A 23105-nucleotide genomic window follows, 5' to 3' on the forward strand; every position below is an offset into this window, starting at 1 on the left:
TTAAATTTCTACCGCGACATTTCACATCCCATGACCACCTCCTGGAATCTTCTTTTTGACATGAAAAAGTTTGTCATGGGCAGGGTAATAAGGACAGAACTCTTGTTATAGGGTGACCTGTCAGTAACTGTGCGTCCACATTCAACAGCTAGATCATTCACACGCTTCTGATGTGTGATTCGGCAAGGAGGCCAACGAGGAAATACTCATGCGAACGATCCTGCCTGCATACACTTCTGTTTACTTAGAAGTCAGCAGGCGACCGCAAGCTTCCAATCTACACCTCCCTTAACACGGGATACGTGGTGAGGGATCAGAATCACATCAAAGCTCTAAGACTTCGTATCAGGAGCAGCTAACATACTAGTGGATCCTGCGCTTCTGTTTTTCCACCAAAGTTGGCAAGAGTACGGCTGATAATCCCAATGGAAAGAACTATTACGAAAAACTGTTGGGGAGGTGCGTGTGTGTGTGTGTGCGGGCAGGGGTGAGGCGGAGAAAGGAGATTCCGCATGTGTTATGTCATCTCCTGATGAAAAGTTTCTGTTTCTATCGCAGCTTTTGACATCTTTCTATTACTTTTTAATAAACTCTGGATATAAAAAAAACTAAGCCTATAGAATATCAATCAACCTTTATTGAGAACTTACTGTGTTCCTTCTAAGTACTATTAACTCTTTAATTCACACAAAGCCTTTAGACATAGATTCTATTTTTACCACCCATGTGTTACAGATGATGAAACTGAGGCACATAGAGTTTTTAAGGAAAGAGGCCAAGATCACATAGCTAGTGAGAGGTAGACCAGGGATTCAAACCCAGGAAGTGTGGTTTAAGTGTGACTGGACTTATGCTGACCAATGTTACAGCCACAGTCACTCAGGGCTGCTGAGGAATCAAAATAGGACTGACTGGAACTGAGATGCGTTGCATGTGTAAAATACACACGGAACTGCACTTAGGAAGAGAAGGAATGTGATAATATCTTGAGTGTTTCGCATCTCATTAAAAACTTTTATATTGACTACGTGCTGAAATAATGTTTTGGGTATATTGGGTTAAATAAAACATAACTAAACGAATTTCACATGTTTCATTTTACTTCTTTAACGCAGCTACCAGAAAATTCTAAAATTACACATGTGAATAACATGAGGAATAAGTATGACCTTATTATTATCTTCAGAGGCATTAATAAAAATCATCATCATTATAGGGACAACATCTCTATTAAACACTTACAAGCCAGGCATTGGGACAAGCCAATGTCATCAATAGTGTAGGTACCACCCTCTAGGGGGCATTCTGGAAATCTATGGGTCCATTTTTTTGGTTGTCCCAATTTGGTGGGTGCTCCTGGCATCTAGCCAAAGGATGCAGGTGGTATAATAAATCTTGGGTCAGTCTTGCCCAATGAAGAATGCCACTGAAGAGTCTCAGATGAAACATTTCATAACTATCTCAGCCTAACTGACTCAGCCTAAAACCTTACATAAAAACATAAAATATTTGTTGCACAGTTTTAATGCTTAATGCACTGAGTTTTCCAGAAATTCAGCTACCACGTTAATCAAGGAAAGATTACTTTGGTCAGAACTTTACACAAGTTGTTTTTACCATTTTAGCGAATTACATGACTGATATCGATGTTGCCCTTGTAGTAGACTTGCAGATTCAGCACGCCTGTGTTTATACTACCATCTCTGCCGTATTCAAGCTGATGTAAGCGCAAGCATCGTGCTTGCATGTGGGCGGTACCTATACTATTGATGACATTGGCTTATCTCAATGCCTGGCTTGTAAGTGGTTAATAGAGATGTTATCCATATAATGATGATGATTTTTATTAATGCCCCTGAAGAAAATAATAGGATATTTATTCCTCATGTTATTCACATGTGTAATTTTAGAATTTTCTAGTAGTTGCATTAAAGGAAAATGAAACATGTGAAATTCATTTCTGTTTTATTTAAAACCCAATATATCCAAAACATTATTTCAACATGTAATTGCTTCATATGCCATTTAGATTTGTCATGCATGGTCATTTACATATCAAATACATATTATTTTATTATAAATTGCTTTCCTTTTATTTTTTCTTTAAATTAGATTTAAGAAATTATATTCATTTAAAAATTACGCATGTAGTTAGGCTGTATTATGTACAAGTTATTTTTCAGAGAATAAATGGTGCATTATAATATATTAATAAAGTAGCTCTTGCTCCAGTAAGACTGAGAACTGACAGGCTGAATTCTTTATATGATTAACTCATCTTATCTCCCCAAATGACAAACTTCAATGTGAACATTAGGGAACTAGTGGAATAAACTGTGGTACCTCCTCCCGGTGGAATACGGTGCAGCTATGAGGAGAAACAAAGTCCTTTTTATATCCCTGGAGTGATCTTCAGAATATCATCTTAAGTGGGAAGTTAAGTCAAGAATACTATACACAGCACTTGTTCTCAAAGTGTGGTCTCTAGACCCGCAGCAGCGGTATCACCATCACCTGCAAACTCGTTAGACATGCAGAAAATTGGGTGTTCTCCTAAACCTACTGAATCAGAAACTCTGGGGATGGGACTGGCAATCTGTGTTTTAACAAGCCCCCAGATGATGGGTTTGCAGGTGAATTTGAAAGCGATTTCTATGCAGCGCGCTACTGTTTATGGTGGAAGGGAAGGGCATACAATGCAGACACACGCATATGTAATTACACTATACATATATCTTTGTTTGTTTGCATGTTTTTAAAAGATAGAAGATTAAACCATTAAATAAACAAGAGATAATACAACTATATAAAATGGTTACCTGTGAATGAGGGAAGGCTGAGGCACATGTGCAGAGCCAGACTTCTCTGAATATACTTCAAGTTGTAGATTTGAATTTGGAATCATGTTACATACATATAAAATTTTTTTAAATACAAAATAAAACAAATGAACCTATGTATTAAGTTGATGGCTTAATAAAACAGAATATTTCTAGTGATTTTAAAGCACAGTAATTTGATGTACTCTATTAGGATATAACTAAGTAGAACAAAAAGAACTACAAAGATATCTTAAATTCTTTTCAGTAATCGTTTTGTTACCCATGATATTAATATTGCTATTCTCAAACTACTGTAATGTCGACATCACTACTGGATCAAGGAAATAAGTGATTATGTTAATGCCATTAGGAGTTTAGAATTTCACTAAAAGAGAAAAAAATGTAAAATCAAACAATTTAGGGTAAAAGAGTGTCGTTCTAACTTTAAACTGGCATTACTGCTATGAACTATAATATATGTCCTCTGGAGAAATTTTCTCAGTTTGGTCCACTAAAAGGGCAGGAAACAAATGGCCAACCCACCAACAAGATGTATCCCTGGAACACAGCTGTGGTCTCAAAATACCATTCCTCCCTAAAAGAAACCTGAGTTCCCTGAGAAATAACTGAAGTCACGCCTAGGATAGGAAATGTACAAGATAAGCCTAGCCATCCTGTCACACTAGAAGTTAAGGAACCTATTACAGACTAAGGTAATGTCAAAGGACTCAACAGCCAAACTGAAAAGGTTTCCATTGACCAAAGATGGGAACGTTTGAACATTAATAAGTATAATAATGACAACAAATTAAAATATGTTAAATATGTTTAAAATCCGTTAATTCACAATGATACCAAATAACGAAACACATAAAAACCTTCATTGATCATCTCTGAAGTTGCTAGAAAGTCATCTAAAATATTTTGCAAACTGTAAAGCGAAAGAGACAAACTTGACCTGTCATTCCTGTACTAATTATATCTCAGGGTAACAAAATAATTGATGAGAGATATTTCTCTCTATAGAGTATTTAAGCTAATAAAGGAAGAAAGAATTGTAGAACTAGACTATCACCATTTGGCAAAACCTTCAGGAAATGATGAATTTAGACAATAATTGTCCTGGTAGCTACCTTAATAAAGAGAGGTATAACCTGAGAGAATTACACATTTCCTATGAATTATTCTTGAAAAAAAAGGAAATAAAAAAAATCAAACAAATTAAACTACTACTATACATATTTTAAAGGAACATAAACAACTCTACAGAGTCCACCTCAATATTTTTACTACTCTTGTATATATGGAATTCTTTATAATAAAAAGATTTAAAAAAAACTAAAATGGATACCCATGAAAACTCTGAAAACTGATTTGTATATAAATCATAGTGAATTAATTTGAGCAGATACAAAATACATATGAAGAAAGGTCATAAGGCTTGCTATCCTATTCCTCTTGGTATTCTCTCTAGGTCCTATCACTGTACTTAAGCTCATAGCAGGTACTTAATAAATTATTACATAACAATTGCTCCGATTTTTTCCCAAGGCTGCTGCTGCTTAAAATTATTAAATAGAATAACTTTCGAACAGGCATGACAAAAATTATTGTTGACACTTAGCTTAATATAACTTTCACTGGTGCACAATTTTTTAAAAATGAGTATAACATAATGGTATTGTTCTGTAAAAACAATGATAATTTTGGTTTAGACTAGAAATCATATTTTTTTAAAAAATGTAATAAAGACTATTAAAAACATTTTGATACCCAAAACATTTAGTAAAATATTTTTCTTAAAAGCAGATGCATTTAACTCTATACTGAATGTCCTAAATAAGTATATCTCTAGAAAAACTTTAGAAAAATATGTTCTACTGATGACATCTTTGCATGACGTTTCAAAAATAAGTAGTAAAAATCTATGAGAAAGAAATAATCTTTTGAGACATTTTATTAAAGACGATTTTTAGCTTCCTTGGACATATAAACTGTTTTCTTTATTATAAATAATAACCATATTAATTTTAAACAAGAAAAAGGTGGGTAACACCTATTACAAAATCTATTTTTATATCTCATTTTACAAAAGTCAATGTTAACTAAATTTCATTCTGTAGACTACAGAATGGATGCTCTTAGAAAAAAAGCATTTCATGGTCAAATGCATTTGGGAGATACCATATACTGCATTATTTGTGCAAATTCAGAGTACCAAGTCACATACAATAGTAAAGGCTCTGAGAAGTCTTCTAGTAGAAATACTCCCCACAAAATCTGTAACAGTACATTTCCAAAATTTACTTGATGATGCAACCCTCTTGTATAATGTTTCAATGTTTTATAGAACAAGCGTTGGAAATGCTGGCCTCAGTTCAAGTGTCATTTTCTAAGCCATTTTTAATCACAGCATGCAGACCAGATAGAGAAGATCTCTCCATAGTGTCATTTTATACACAGGAAAGCATACACACACAAGAAATCAGTGAGCTATTGAAAATCAGAAGCAAATTATTGTTGGGTTTCAGGAAAAGAAATAATACCCTTTGATTCACAGACTGACATGAATAATTTTCCAGTTTTAAAAACTAAACTCTATTTTTACTATTTCAAAATGTCAATGAAAATGGCTATAAAAGTTAACATAGCTAATTTTTACTATGATAGAATTGCATACCTTATAACTTGGAATAATTACTTCTACTATAGTAAAATTGTTTCCCTGAAAAGTAGAAGAGAAATTCAGTGACAGTGTCTAATTTTGTCATATTCTTTTTTATTTATTTATTTATTTATTTATTTATTTATTTATTTGTGCGGCACGAGGGCCTCTCACTGCTGTGGCCTCTCCCGTTGCGGAGCACAGGCTCCGGATGCGCAGGCTCAGCGGCCATGGCTCACGGGCCCAGCCGCTCCACGGCATGTGGGATCTTCCCAGACCGGGGCACGAACCTGTGTCCCCTGCATCGGCAGGCAGACTCTCAACCACTGCGCCACCAGGGAAGCATATTCCATTGTTTAACTCATTTAAAAACTCAACAGTAAAATAACTTTCTATGAAAACATTAAATGGAGCCCAAACAATCCAAAACTTAACAAATCAGACACAGCAGGAAATCCCGGGGTTACACTCGATAAGGCTGTTTATGTGGAAGCTGCCGTTCTCTGCTCTTGTGGATGCTCTCAATGGGACAAGGCCCTCAGTTAGACCCCAGGAAGGTACAGGCGGCTTTCTCCCTGCGGTTGGCTTTGGAAACTTAACTTGCAAGATCAACTATAGCGCTTTACCTAGCCACCTCTGAGGTTAAAAGAGAGAATGCAGTGTGATACTGGAAACACACACATGTAAGGAGAGTGGACGACCTTGAAGTATATACAGAGACCAGAAGAGAATGGAAGGAAACAAAGAAAATCATATTACGTAAAGACTTCGAAAGCCTTTCATTTCAGCTACAGCATCTTAACGGGCAATACTTAGTCTTTTTCAAAAACTCTAGAGCCCCTCTGGAGCCAAAAGGGAATCGGACAGAAAAGAATAAGGGAAAAAAAAATGCTGGAGACACTATTGTTTTCTCTTCCTCCTTAACCCCAGCCAATGTATGTGTCTTGTCTGTATCATGTTTTCCAGAAAGTAGTTCAACACTACAAAGTTGCTATCAAAGGATGTGTAGACAGACTCTTCTGCAGCTTGTTCTGAGAGAATTAGCACAGGCTGTGAAGTTGAGTAGGGTTCTAGTGCCGCTCTACCTTGTACGATCAAAGAGAGGAGGCAAATTCTGGCCAGCCTCGTGCTTTTTCAACTAGAATATGGTAGTAATAATGTGACGAATTACCTGTGGATGTATTTTTTAAAAGTGCTATAGAACTGTTGTTGCTCTCATATTGAGTTCATCATCTCTAAGAACTATAACAGAAGTTAATATTTATCTTTTCATAGATTTTTTTAAACACTTCATGAAGTTTCTTAAAGGGTGTCTATCACTCCTCACAGGGTATAAACCTATTTGTCTTTGTTCTACCTTTTTAAAGCATAGATGGTTCTCAATAAATATTCATTGAAAATGAAAGACAAATAAAAACAGTGTTATGGATAGGAGACGACATCACCAAGATGGGGACATAGGTTGTTCCCAGGAAGCCCTCACAGTATCAGCTAGCAACTAGCCACAGACAAGACAACGCTGGGGGAATCCCAGAACCTATGGGGGCGGCGGCGGAGAAGCTGAAGCTCCCCCTTGGACCAGAGACAGAGCAGGGCGCGTGAGAAGGGCAGGAAGAAGCGCTGCACTGACTGCATCGCCTCTCCTCGGGCCAGCACACTTCCACAGCCTGAGCGCCTCCCTGGGCTCAAGGTTCCTGCAGGGTAAAAAGAGAGCCCCAGGTTGACATCCAGCTCCCCCAGTGCTGCGGGATGCGTCCTGGAAGACCCACTAGGATCTGGCCTCATGGGAGTCACTGGGGGAATCTGAGACCCAACGACAGCGGATGAGAGAGCGATGGAGAAGAGGGCAAAGCTTAGAGCACCCAGCACTCAGATCTCGGTGAACCGCATTCCGTCTCACGGCAGTGCCCCAGTAGAGGTCCCAGCCAGTGGCTCTGCCCATCTGCAGAGCTGAGCAAGTGGCCCTGTCTGGCCAGGGAGCTCGGGGGGGGGGGGGGAGGGGGGCAGTCCTGCTTGATTTGGGTCCCCAGTCAGTGGGCCATACTGGCTGTGGGTCCTGATCTACCACACTGCCTAGACAGGGAAGCAAATTTGTAGCCCCTCCAGTTGTGTGCATTCAGGAAGCCTGGCCAGAGAACCTGGGCAGCCGTGGAGCCTATCCTACAGCCGCACTCAGGCAGGGAGCCAGGCCAGCAGGCCCATCCAACAGTTCAGCGTCGCCCCTGGCCCCGCATAACCGGGCAGCCTCAGCGTCCAGCCAACAGCACTGCCCAGAAGTGGAGCCCAGCCCATGGCCCTGCCCAACTGCTTTTTTTTTTTTTCTTTTTTTTGCATTACACCATATTTATCATTATGAGAAAGGTACACTAAGATATCTGTATCACTTTGGAATAATAAACAGCAATCACACCGTACTCATCATATTGGTCTCCTGAGAGGGAAACATAAAACAATTAAACATGGGATTAGAGAGTCACAAGGGCCTTAAAAATCTAGAAAAGGAATTAGAATTAAGGGGCTCTGAGATTGTTTCTTTCTTTGATCTTTCTTTTGACTGTGAATTGATGGGAAGTTTGGGGGTGAGTGAAGTGAAGTGAATTGATGGGAAGTTTGGGGGTGAGTGAAGTGAAGTGAATTGATGGGAAGTTTGGGGGTGAGTGAAGCAGGAGTTAATTATATTCTCCTTTGACTTGTTAATACAAGATAAAGATGGATAAGTTACTTTGTGATTATTTGTTCTGTGATTATACCCCAATCACTGGGCCAAAGCCAAAATACCTGTGATTGCTATAAACACCTACGTACGGCTTCTCACGTGCCAGGATCTGTTGTTACTAAGCCCTGGACGTTATTCCTTCATTCGTGGAATCTTCATACAGTGCAGTGAGACAGGTATCACCACCATCTGCCCCACACAGCTAGTCAACAAAGGCAGAGAGGAAAGCAAGTTACCAGAGCTCACCAGCCAACAGGCCGCCAAAGTGGGATGTGAACCTGTGCAAAATGGTACCAGAGTTTGTGCACGCAACCACGACACTGCAATGCCTTCCAGTGAAACACTGAACTTAATGAGAACGAGAATGGGGGGTAGGGGGCTTGCCAAGTGAGGTTTCCTTTAACTTACACGACTTGTCAATCACCAGGTAGGGGTCTTACATTATTTCCTTTACTGCTAATATTGAATTTTGATTTGAGCATGGCAAGCTCTCATTGGTCATTAATTTTTAGAAAAATGGCACGTAGAATTGTGTTCTTTCTGTTGGATTCAGATTCAGAGGCAGCAAGAACTGAGGCAGATCTCAATTCTCCTCAACTAGCTGAGGCTAGGAGTCACATCCTGGGCTCACGTGGGTTCTGACTCAAATACACTATAATTTACAGGCAGACTTTCTATGATTTTATATACTGTGGCTGCCGCAAATGTACTTAGTGAACTTAAATTAATACATGATTTGTTGCCCTAATAATGGGATGTTAATACTGCTCCCCTTCTGAGAAATTCTAATTATTTTTAATGCTTTCAACCACGTTTATATTAGTTCTTGTGCACACGTAGCAAACTGGACGGCCCAGCCCACTAGCCCACAGCAGCACCCGCTCAGGTAGAATAGTTAAGCCGTAGGATCTGAGCGCGTCGTTGTTTCAACCGTGGGTAATTTTTCTAATGTTGATAAGATAGTCTATACTGTTCTGTACCACCCCCGTTTTACACAATTCTCAGTATATGGAATCTTCAGACACTAAATAAAATTGGAGCAGTTCTGATGTTCAAATGTCTAACAATTTACACAATGAAAACAATCCACTTTTTGTGCCAATGATTTCGACAAGTTCAAGCCTGACTCCTATTCTTCTGAGACTTTTTATAAGCTTGATCGTCCATTTCTCTTCAGCTGGGGCTGAGGTGGCCCCATCTTCACATAGTAATTTACTTTATGATACACAAAGTGGTCCTCATTGTTTATGGATTTTGCATTTGTGATCACCCCCTTGCTAAAATGTATTTGTAAACCTAGCGCTGAAGTACCGTCTAGTGTTCCTAAGCACAAGAAGGATGTAATATTCTTTACAGAGAAAACATGTGTTAGACAATCTTCATTCAGGCATGAGTTAAGTGCTCTTGCTGTGAGTTGAATGTCAATGAATCAACAATATACATTAAGAGGGGGTTTAAAACACACACACACACACACACACACACACACACACACACATAAAAGAAGGTTATGTACTGATCAGTTGATGAAAATGCTGTGACCAGAGGCTTGCAGGAATCTAACCCTATTTTTCCCCTAGGAGCAATGGCTCAGTATTCATTAATTCAGTGCTCTTGGAGATGTTATAGAACATAACTACTGTGAACAGTGAGAACTGACTGTCTTTACTTAAGTTTAGTAAACAATATATCTTTTATTTAAAAGTACCTTTTGCTCTGATTGTCAGTTTAGATGTTGTCCCTTCCTTGACATCTCATATTGCCCTTCAGTTGTAACCACATTTCTTTGATCCTCTTACAGGAAAACATATATGTGACCCAATCCATTGTTCAGGTCTCAGCCTACGTCTTACCTGACTCCCAGCAGCATTTGTGAAATTTACCACTCTCTCCTTGGAAATGTGATCTGACTTCCTGGAAAGCACATACCCGGTTTTCTTTACACGTTACTGGCTCCTTCATCTCATGCTCTTTTGTTTGCTTCCTCTAACTCATCTTGACCTCTAGGTATTAGTACCCCAGGACTCAGTTCTCAAACCTCTTCTCTGATTTCTCTCCAGGTCCTTATTTGACACCATGGCATTAAGTACTCTCTACATGCTGTTGCCTCCCTAATTTCTGTTGTCAGCATCAATGTGTTACCTGAGCCTGACAACCAAATATCCAATTGTCCCCTCCCTCCAAAAATGGGATATTTAACGTATATTTCAAACTTAATATGTCCAGCATAAGCTACCAATTCTTCCTTCCCCACCCTAAACATGCTTCTTCTTTGAACTCTACATCTCAGTAAATATCCATTCTTGATTCTCCCCTTTCACCAAAATATGCTTCCAATTGATCAAAAACTCTACTCAGCTCTAGTTTTTTTAAAAATGAACAACAGCCAAGACATGGAAGCAAACTCACCATCCACTGACAGATGAACGGATAAAGAAGATGTGGTACATACACACAATGGAGTATTACTCAGCCACAAAAAGGAGTGAAATAATGCCACCTGCAGCCCCATCAATGGACCTAGAGATGGGCATTCTAACTGAAGTAAGTCAGACAGAGAAAGACAAATGTCACACGATATCACTTACATGGGGGATTAAAAAAACGATATAAATGAACTTATTTACAAAACAAAAATAGACTCACAGACTTAGAAAACAAATTTATGGTTACTGAAGGGGAAAGAGGAGGGGAGGGATAACTCAGGAGTTTGGGATTAACAGATATACACTACTATATACAAAATAAACAACCATGTCCTACTGTATAGCACAGGGAACTATATTCAATATCTTATAATAACCAATAGTGGAAAAGAATCTGAAAATGAAGATATATATATGCGTATGTGTGTGTGTGTGTATATATATATATATATATATATATGAATCACTTTGCTGTACACGTTAAACTAACACAACATTGTAAATCAACTATACTTCAATTAAAAATAAAAAAGAGTCCTGAATTTAATGACTTTCTCTCTGTCCACTATTAACACCTGAATTCCCAACTGGTATCCTGTTTCCAGGACTTCCCCCCTACAATCCACCTCCACACAGCAGCAGACCGTATTCCTCCATGCTCAAGCGTTAAGTGATCTGACCTCTGGCTGCCCCTCTGACCTCGATTTCTTGCTTCTGCCATGTTGGCGTTCTTGCTGACCAGTCACACCTCAGGGCCTTTGCACTTGCTGCTGTGTTCTTCAGCATGGAACTCTCTTCCCCTAGACAGTCTTAAGCACACTTCCTCACTTTATTCAGGTCTTTGTTCAAATATTAAAATTTTAGAGGCTTCCCCAACAGTAATCTCTATAATGGTCTCATTCTGCCCTACCTCTCCATCCTCTTACACTGAATTACTCTTCTTCATAGCATTTGCTGTGTGTTCTTATGTACATCTGTCCCTCATTTCGTCCAGCCAGAATATATAGCTTTTGAAGTCAAGGATTTCACTGAAATTAACAATATATTTCCAGTACCTAGAACATTAGTTGGCACGTAGTAGGCGTCCAAATATTGAATGAATAAAGATAACTAAGAAATGTGAATAATTTTACTTGATGAACATACGGCATTTTCTATAAATATTACTGAAAACACATCTTCCCTTTAGCACAGTTTTATACATACGACCCACTCCTCTCACTCACACATGACTTTTGTATTATTATGAACTTAGTGTTGTTGGATTTTTTTTTTATAGATTCCATTTACCCCAATTGACTATTTGTTTTCTAATTGATAGTCAAATTGCATCAATTGTGGAAGTTTCTTTACGTTGGGTTCTTTCTACATTTTGGCTTATCCCAGATACTTTGCAAAGTGTTCTTGCTTTTTTGACAACACAAGATGTTCTCGGTCTAACTTGATGTTACTGTTTGCAAATGTGGAATCAGCTATTTTCCAAGAACCGTGACTGCTTTAAGGTAATGGTTCTCAAGCATGTGAACACAACTAAATCATCTGGGGAGTTTCAAAAAAATCTCCGGGCTCAGGCTGCACCCCAGACCGAACGAATCAGAGTCTTGGCAGGGGGATCCAGGCATCAGTACTTTTTACAGGTGTAGCCAAAATTGAGAACAATAGTGGAGACCCAAATAAGGAGGCCAATTAGAACACATGAGATTTTTCAGAAGAGTATTCTCTTAACACAATTGTATCTTCCCGGGGTATATTAGAAACATATCCACAATTCACTATTCATTTTACCATTTCATTTAGGGCTTAAGAACAAATGAGATATGCTATAATTAGGCAAGAATATTTAGGCAAAAATTCATGAGGATTACTACATGGTATATAATGAATGCCTTGTTTAACTCTTGACCAGATGTCTTAGAACTAGTTTAACAGTATACAGGTCCTACTGTCGCTTTTTCACTCACTCTAATACACTTTCAAGAATGAGAAGAAAAGTAAAACCACGGTGAACGTGTTGAGAATTTTCAATAGTTCTGAAGACGCCAATGGGAACATGTCTTTCTAATGAATCATTTGTCACAGACAAAAAAGACTAAGAACTATTATGTATTTGCCCACTTCTGCCCTATCCCATAAATTTGTCTATAATTTATCTTTTCATTATTTATTTATGAACCAACTATTAGATCTATTAAAATCCACGAGACACTGGGCCAAATTATGTATGCTCACTTTGAGTTTGTACTTAATATTCAGACTGAAATTAAGTACAGACTAAATTAAGTACAGACTAAATTAATTCAGACTAAATCCTAGTAACAATGGCTAAGAGATGGATTCAAAACAGGTAAATCGTATAGAACCTGTAATTGTCTTGAATGCTAATTGGGGTCATCTGGTCCAGATATTTTTTAGACTTTTTTGGTTACTGACCTTAGATAATCATGGGGGGTTTATGGACTTTCTCTCTAGAAAAATGAATAATGCTTGGATGACCACACGGAAAATTTTCATACCACTCTTGCAGGTTTAGCCATGTGCTTCTCAAAAGCCCATTTTACAGATAAGAAAAGCAAAATCAATCAAGTGACAGTGACTTAACCGAGAACTCTCAACTCATTATACTAGTGTTTCATTTATTACTAGTTTCAGACTAGTCTCCAAAGATGGTGTATTTCTGCTTTATTAACACGTTGAACTCCTGTTTGTCCTTGAAACACCAGATTCTTTTCAACCTAGAGTGCAAAACGGGTTCAGCAGAAAATAACTCTTCAAACATAATAAAACAGAAACTACAAAGTGCTCGCGGGTTTACTAGCGTGCATCTATTTTGTTTTGTTTTTAAATTTCACACCATGTTGTTGCTTCTTCTAGTAATTTGATTTTAGGTCAAACAAAGCTGCCAGCCAGAAAGGTAGAAAATGCAGGTCCCCTTTTCCTGTACCCTAAGCGCCTACCATTTGGCTACAAAGCACTTTCCAGTGTATCTCCTGGAGCATATAATGACAGGGCCTGCAATCTACCACTTCAATCAGATTCTCACTTGTGGAAGATCATGAGGTAAAACCCACTGCACATCCTTATCTGGAAACTTCCAGGATGAGGGAGATGCAACCTCACTGACAGCCGAGACCATTGGTATTTGGACTGTGGAGATCAGTCGCCGGATGTAATGGCCACAAATGAAAGAACAGCCTCACAGTTATCAGAACACCTAAGACGATCTCAAGAGGGAGAAGATCAAGTCAGGAACCTGGGCTGACTCATTTCTCCCTCTATGACTTCTTACAATTCAAGTCTCACCTATGATGTTGCCAGACTTAGACACTAAAATGCAGATACTTCCCTGTTTGTCATGGGCAATAAGCTCAACCAATGTAGGAGCATTTCTAGATTTAATATAGATAATGTTATATTATCTATATAATATAGATAATGTTTAATATAGATGTTATTAAAACATTAATTTTAATATTCATTCTATATCAATGCAGAATACTCATCTAAGTAATACCACCCATTAATGAGACAAAATACTAATCTCATGATGGTGTACTTCATACATCTATCTAATTGATAACTTTGCGGGCGTTCGACTTCCATTTTTCTGAAAAGAGGAACAGTTCTGTGCCACTTTAGCCACACCCAGTTCACAGAACCCTTCAGGAAGATGACTATTATGGGTTGAATTGTGCCTTCTCTCAAGTCATAATTGAAATCCTAACACCCAGTACTTCAGAATGCAGCCGTATTTGGAGATAGCATCATTACAGACGTAATTAAGATAAAACGAGGTCATTAGGGAGGGCTGTAACACAATATTACTAGTGCCCTTTATACGAAGAGGAAGTTTGGACACAGACATGAACAGAGGGAAGACGATGTGAAGACACAAGGAGAAGATGGCCATCTACAAGCCAAGGAAAGAGCCCTGGAATAGAAACTTCCCTCACAGCCCTAAGAGGGAGCCAACCCTGTCAAATAGCCCCATCTTGGACGTCTAGCCTCCAGAACGGTGAGAAAATACATTTATGTTGTTTAAGCCACTCAGTCTGCAGTTGTTACAGCAACCCTAGCAAACTAACACAATGACTTGACTGTACATTAAACGAAACCAGTAAAGGATAGTGTGGGGTTGGGATCCCAGGGTGGCTCTAGTCTGTGAATGGGGTCCATGCCCATCAACCTACCTTGTTTCTTCATGGGTGAGATGGGGTAATATGCCTGTTAAATGAGCATGTATAAGCTTAAGTTAGAAAAAGACAGAGAACCAAATCACACCAAGCTTACTGTTTAATGCCACTGTTTTGTTGCGTTTTGTTTTTTTTCTCATCAAGCAAAGTGAATGTCAGTGATGAAAAAGCAATAAACCATTTCTCATCAGTGAAAATGATGGTCCAGACAGCAGTGAGTGGGAATTTCAATAAGATTTGTCCTGTGATACAGACTTCCAAGATCTGTCTTTGGAGTGTAAGCCGTGTATCAAAAAGAGAACACAGAGAAGATTATGCAGGTTTTCCAATAAATTGGAATTCTCCAAAGACTTGTATGTAATATTTGAATGTGTTGATTCACTTATTCAGTCAACTTTTATTAAATGCTAACCACTTCCCCGGTTAGAGGTGAAATTTCAGTCTTGTAGCTTTCATTGCGGACTGTACTTTTATTGTAGTCCTTATAACAACTGGAATATAATTATCATGCCAGCGTTAATTTACGTAATGACAAATCTTCCACCCCCCAGTCCACATCCAATCAGGACAGAGATGTGGTCTGTCTTTTATCCCTTCACCTGGCACAGCACACTGTTCAAAACCCCTTCACCTAGCATAGCACATTGTCGAAACATACAGAAAGAAATCAGATCGGTTCCTGAGTAAACATTATAGGGTGAGAAACGTTAAAAAACCATGGCCAAAAGGGGAGAACTGCTGTATGGGTCTATCAATTATGATTTCAGTTCCAGTTTGTAAGTTCACACGCCTACCAGAAGGAAAAAAATGATTTTTATCTCAACAACAATGTATCTCAGCAAGATTCGCTGGGGGTTACAGTGAGGATATAGGAAGAAGGAAGAAAAAATTGATGACCTACTTGTGAGGGATAAAATATATTAACATGAGAATTAACAACTTCTCCCTTTCCCCCAACTGGCTAAAGAGAATTCTGTTCTTCTCTTGAAAAGATAAAACAGAATGGTAAGAATCGAGGATTGGTAAGAACCCATCCTCCACTACTGACAGCGTTCCTCCTGCTGTCAGGAAGCAGCCTTGACTTTGCAAGGCAGGACCAGGGAACGGAAGGTGGACTGGAGCCTGGGGCCGAGGTTTTTCTGCATGGACCAGGGATCGATAAGGGGAGTGAGTGGGAGGGTAATGGGACAGTGAATGGGAGAATATTAAAGGATTTTACTTAGAGGGGTGGCCTTGGTGACAACTTTACAGCGTCATACCATCAGGGAAGGATCTGAACTATTTTGATGTTATTTTGGGTTTTGAATTAAGTTCTTTATAGTGTTGAATGACCACATTCCTTGACCTCACTGCAGATGCTGGTACTGCCAGAGACCAAAGAGGGTGCTGCCTTTTTTTTTTTTTTTGGCCATGCCTCGTGGCTTGTGGGATGTTATTTCCCCAACCACGGATTGAACCCTGGCCCTCAGCAGTGAATTAGGTTATGGAGTCCTAACCCCTGGACCACCAGAGAATTCCCCTATCTTGCTGTGTTTACGTGTCATTCCAACACTGGACAGGTATGGGCCAAGGCTTCATGCATCTCCGAGCATTCTGACATATTTCATACCCAACGCGTCACCGAATCACTGGCTCCTTTCTCAAGGGTGAAATGCAATTTAATAAGGTTGAAGAAAACATTATGCTGCTTTCCTTTACACTTATGCAAGGAAGGGGAAAAAAAAACCTCCCCAAAGAACCTCTGTCCATTAAAGAGGAAGGAAGATAAGTTCTGGATGCCGAGAGGAAAAGGAAAATTAGCTTAGCTAGGCAGACAGTCACTGCACCCACCTGCTCCACACAGGAAACGCGAAGTTAGCCAACTCAGCTGTTATAAGAGGAACGCCTCCACGACAGCCTCTACGCCGTGCTGTAGAGGGTAAGGAACACACAGGGCGACCCTGGTAGGGTTTCTCAGTCTGAAGGAGAAAAGCCATCGTGGGGACAGAAGAACAGTTTCAGCGCACCAACATCACACTTGCTAAGGACAAAATCTATCATCCAGTTACCAGGTCGCATCTATTTCCCCTCTTAGATCTGCATGCATCCATTTATGTTGAAACTGCAATCTTACTTTATGTATATTAGGAATAATATTTTACACTGTAAGAAAGCAAACGTGAGGGTAAATTATTCACATCCCCAGGCACTCAGCAGAGAACAGAAGGCGCTCTATCAGCAGGCATGTACCGCCTATGATACGCACGACGACCGCATCTCGGGTCAGCAGAGACCTGGCTGGTCTACGGCGCAGCAGCTTGGATTGTGTGAAAGTGCTTGGGGGCAGCGTCTTCAGTGACTAAGTGCACAGACTCTGGCTGGCTCGCTTTGGTTCGCATACAGCTCCAATGCTCTCAGTGCGATTCTAGTCAAGACACTGAAGCCCATCTGCATCTTCATTTCCTGCCTGTAGATGATGATGAGTACCTCCTACGTCCTATACTGTCGCAAGGATTAAGTAAGCTAATATGTACAGGGTGCTTAGAATGTAGTTAGCACTGAAGAACTGCTAGGAAAATTTTTTTTTTTCTGATTAGATGGGATGGTTCATACTTAAAATCACACAAAGTGTTAAGTTTCATTAGACGCTGAACACTCTATAATAACCAATGTCTAAAAACTAAATATGATAAAGATTAATGAGCACAGAAGTTACCACAATAAAAACTGTGAGTACATGATGAAATTGAGATCCATGAAAATGGAAGACTACCTCTGCTTACGCAATGGGGACTCCAATTCATTCCAGCAGTGTGCATCTCGTGATTTTATAAGTTCATGTTAGGCATTACTATTGGTTGAATTTTTTCTTACTTCAGTATGCTTTGGGAGGACACTTTCTCAGAATCAACAAACTATCAGCAGAGTAGATTTTATATAACTCGACCTTATATAAATAAGAAACCTGTATATATCTGATCAAATTACTTTTTCTATTCTACTAAAATGTGATTTTTTTTTCACCCTCTGCTGAATATCATGGTTTTGTTTGACAAGCATATTATCCACGGAAAAAGCTTTGAAGAGTTGGATTGCATAATCGGTCTTCCTTTATGTTTCTTTTTAAGAAAAATACTCTTTTCAATTTTAACACATTTTCTCCTAGAAATCCTCTTTCTTATTAGTGTATATTGTCAATGTTGAGTTCTTCCATTTCGCATCTTAACATCAAATAAAGCCGTCATGCATATTAGAACTGATGGAGAATTTCAGTGACTAAAAGAGAGAAAACAGAGTGAATCACAGTGAGGAAGAGCCTGAAAACACTGCCAGGAGCTTGGGAGCTGGGCTCCTGCTAGGTCTGTCTTCACAGCTGACTCTGTCTTCTCTTTGCCGTCGCAGCGTATCGACAAGGTTGAGCTAATGACACCATTGTGTAGGCAGAGAAATGTGTCACTACTTACTTGCTTCATTACGTGCCTGACAACATTTCCATAACATCCATTTGCGGAGTGCTGCACACGTGTTCCGTGCTCAGGACCACGAGTCTGAGCAGACCGCACAGAACCAGGCTGCTTCCTGCAAGGAACCCACTGACAGGAGAACCACTCGTCTGGCGCCAAACCTACCAGCACCTTCAAAAGTCCTATCGATCACTTTGGAGGGGGCTAAATATTGGGAAGCCCCGATACGAAAAAAAACAAAAAGTTTTCTTGTTCGTTGTGCGTAACTGTAACCCATTTCTTAAAGCAAGCTGGAAATCTACGTTGATTTAAATAAATCCTTAGCTTCGAAATTATGTGCAGCCGTTCAGACTCAACGAAATATTGATTCAAAATCAACAGGCTGCCCTCTAGGAGTCTTTCACCATAAAGGCAAACATTTTATTTAGTGCACTTGATTCTCACCTATGGCGGTCTTGCAGTCTTCTAACATGAGGGAGACTGATTTATTTCAGATCAGGCAATTTAAATAGAACGTAACCTTGCCACACAGGTAAAAGCACTTGCCCCGGGCTATTACTTAGCCTGACCACAGGGCTTTCTGGAAACAGCCGCAGCTTATAAGTGTCAGCTCACGGCTAAATCAATGTTTATGCATGATGCATCTCTGAATAGCAAACACTGGCTTGCCTGCAAGCTAAACAATGTTTTTATCTGTTTGCCTATTTCTGGTTCTTCCACCACTGCACGGAGTGTTGCAAATCGCATTTAGTAACAATTATTTGCTGGTAGCTCATGAAAAGCAAAGTGGTGTGATTAATGAAAAGTGACACACAACGATTACTTTGTCGTGCCAGTCTCCTTGGCAAAAGAGTGCCTCTGCTGAACCCAAGTCTGACCTCCTTTACCTTTAACAAGGTCAAGGGGGATGCTAAACGCCGGGAAGATTAGTTCCTACAAAGGCTCCAGAATGACTTAACCAGGCTGCTTTCCCTGGTGAACTGCACAGAGCCAATTAAATAGAATGACGCCGCTTTGACCTCGGTCACAAAGATGGAATCAAAAACAGATGACATGTTTTCTCCTGAAATATGTAAAGCAGAAAACTCAGACATTTGACATGGCACTATTCCCTATTCAAAAAATAAAAATAAACAAGTTTAAAATCAAAGTTTGTCCAAACTGATCAGGAGATGTGCTCTACGTTCTCCTTTTCTGATTCAAATCAAAACTGTTGCTCTACCCCATTCCACCGAGGGACGCAACGATACATTTCCTTGTTGTTCTCGTGTGGCCCTGCAGAGTGACAAGCTGACAAAATGACAGCGACCGCTACTGTAACAGGAAATTTACCTTTTAAAATATATCTCTTGTGACCAAAAATAGTTCTTTTTTTTTTTTTTTTTAAATAGCAGAGTAGTATAAATAGGTCACAAAGAGTGGGTGGGGGGAAGATGATAATCTTTGACGAGATTAAATATTTCATCAAGATTTCTAAGCTTCTCCTCAGGTGCTCAATTTAAACTGGTAAACACAGGAGAACAAGTCAGTAGCAATGGAGTGAGACACAAAACGGAATGGATTGTATAAGAAAAAACTGCCCAAGTCATGCTTAATGAGATCACACAGCAAAATATATTTTCTCCTCCCCTCGTATCCCACCAATTCTAGCAGACTGATTCTTTTTTTTTTTGCACCAGTAATACTTACAACTTGAAGCAATTGCTTCTTTTCAACTTCATTAAAATTAAGAAATAAACATATGTCCGAGATGCAAAAAATTATACATCTTCCCACCACTAACTTCTATTAGGAATGCTTTCTTGCAGAACAAAAAAACTGACTCTGAAATAAAATAAAAATCAAACTTAGAAATGCTGACATTCACTTCAAGAAGGCAATTTTCATGAGCGTTTTATTTTCCCACATGCAATCCGCACAATCTAGCAACATTGTTCTCTGCGGTCAGTGCCTACTTTATTGGAAATCGTCACTGATTCTGAATGTGAATGACGGAACAGTCACGATGGAGGGGCACTTTTGAACTTTGCAGGAGAATTTTTGTTTTCGAGGAGAGGTCTACAGGAAGATTAAAACAAAATAAATGGGTATACTTCATCAAGATACTACACTCATTTGTCAATGATTTTTTGTTAAAAGAATAAAAATCCTCTTCAGAAAATTCGATGGTTAATCCTCCTCTGAATTTCAATGCACGTTAGTTACGCAGCCATTCGTTAATCGTGGAGGTTAAGCTCGTAGGTGCTAACCGTCTCATAGGGTACCTCCAATTTGCTTCCTGCAATTATTAGACTTCAAGAGGTTTCTATAAAGATTCGCTTTCTTCCAAAACAAAACAAAAGTTTGTCTATGTGAGATGATAGTCAGGTATATTTCTAATTCCAAACCTTAAAATGAAACCGCATAAATAAATATACTGAGAGTCCTTGGCCTAGGTTACCTTCTTAATTTAAAGGAAATTATATTTTGTACCTATCTCAACTGTGAAAAAGTCCTCAGCTAACTACTTTCTATAAGTTGTATAATGAAGATTAATAATAACTAACCAATATGTCTATAAAATGTAACATCTGCAGCAGTTAAAAAGGAGGAAGTACTGAGAGAAAAATGCCAAAAATCGCTAAGTAAAAGAAGCAAATTGTGTATGATACTCAAAATGTTTAATAAATGTTCACGTGTGGGAACAATAATAATGAAGCAGTAATACTACAGCTACACTGTTTTCTAACACTTGTCTACAGGCCTGAATCCTGATGGAAACAGGTGGGCACACAAACTCAGCCCCTAACATGACCGTACATGGACATGTGGAGGTTTACCTCAACAGTGTTCTCTTTGTTCTTCTACTTAAAGGCAAATATATTTTTCCATCACTCAGTCTGTGGCAAAATAGTTTCACCTAGACTCTTTCTAAACAAAACAAGTTAAATAAAAGTAATTTTTATTTAGACCCTTTAAACACATTGGTATTAGTACCTTCTATTAGGAGGAACATAAAAGAGCAGATTTATATTCCTGAGGGCTTTAAAAAGAAGGGACAATTGTGCATGGAATGAATAATTGAAAATCACTTTTCTTATGACAGATATTAAAATGTATAGATAACTTCTAGATTTGGAAGACACCTTCAAGATCATTGTGATTATACTGGAATGCAGACTGAGGTCCAAAGAAGACAGGTATTTTGCCAAGATCTTACTGCTACCCTTTGGCAGATCTGAGATCAAAATCTTGATCTGCTACCACCATGTTATATTTTCTCTCTGTTCCACACTGCCTTTCAGTGTGTAATCCTAAAACCAAAACCACAATTTTATTAAGGTCATGGGATTACTGAATAAGATGGCTACTATTCTAGAGTATAGTTCCAGATTTGGAATGTGTCAGAGCGATTTTTTTCTAAAATAAAGTTTCCAAATGCAAGGCTTAGACAAAGTGAGAGAGAGGCATGGACATATCTACACTACCAAACGTCAAATAGACAGCTAGTGGGAAGCAGCCGCATAGCACAGGGAGATCAGCTCGGTGCTTTGGGACCACCTGGAGGGGTGGGATAGGGAAAGTGGGAGGGAGACGCAAGAGGGAAGAGATATGGGGATATATGTATACGTATAGCTGATTCACTTTGTTATACAGCAGAAACTAACACACCATTGTAAAGCAATTATACTCCAATCAAGATGTAAAAAAAAAAAACTCCCCCCCAAAATAAAATATTGGATGTAGAATTTAAAAAAAAAAATGCAAGGCTTATGTGTAGAAAAGTTCTTTGGCATTAAAGTAAATAACTAGAAATATTTTTAAGTTCTGAAATAGACCCTGGAGGACAGCAAGGATCTCTGGAATCGGATTTCGATGGTCCTTGGCTGGTTTTTGGCCTCGGGCACCGTACTTATGTCTTTGAACGTTAGTGTCCTCATTCGCAAAGGAAGATGTATTAAGTTCTATCTTGAGAGTGCTTTCGCTTTCTTTTTCTCTTTAAGATTAGGATAAGAAAGGTACCTGACACAGTGCCTTACAGAGTAAGCATTCAATAGAGGTCAGTTTCTTCCTCTTTACGCTCAGAAATTAATAATAAAGAGAAAATAATCTGCTGGGAAATCTGATTATTCTGCACAGATCACTTAATCGTGGTTAACAACACAAATGAAGGGAGATTTGCACTGTAATGTAACATTGAAAAACCAGGAAATGGAAGAAATGACTTCGGTGTGACGGCTCTCAGAGCTTTGAAGGAAAAGACCTTAGACTTGGCTTCAGTCGGCTGGCTATGGAAGGGAGACCTGTGCCCTCTTTCTAGACTCTCCCTGGTCCCCATGGCTTGGTGAGAATTCTTGCTACAGTCCGCCCACCGCAGAACAAAGACCAGACCTGCCCTAGGTCGAGACAGAGTTTTATTTGAAGGTTCTTGAGGCCACAGTTCTGCTTTTGAAAAGGCTCGGTAACAGGAGACAGATAATTATTAGGAATCCAGGGTTCCTCATCAGTGCGGGAGGTGAGACACCGAGAGAGGAGGTAGTTGATCCCAGAACCCTTGTGACAGAGAGAAAAAAATTAAGAAGATGAGCTCTGGCTTCTGACACTGCCCTTGTCCTTCCTTCGTTTCAGGTGCTGCCCCCTTGTTCCCTGGCGTCCTGAGGACTCTGTGGTCTGACCCGCACCCTCCTCTCTGTGCCTTGATGGAGTCGGAGGGCAGAAATGCAAAGAGCCCTGAGTGCTGGCGTCAAAAGGTTTGAGTTCAATCTCTGCGCCTGTAACTCACTAGCTGTCACCCCAGAGACTTAAGCTCTTGAGCCCCAGTCCCTTCATCCGCAGAATGAATCTCACAAGTCGGTCTGTTAAC

The sequence above is a fragment of the Tursiops truncatus genome, chromosome 21 (genome assembly GCF_011762595.2).
Source record: "Tursiops truncatus isolate mTurTru1 chromosome 21, mTurTru1.mat.Y, whole genome shotgun sequence".
NCBI classification, from domain to species: domain Eukaryota; kingdom Metazoa; phylum Chordata; class Mammalia; order Artiodactyla; family Delphinidae; genus Tursiops; species Tursiops truncatus.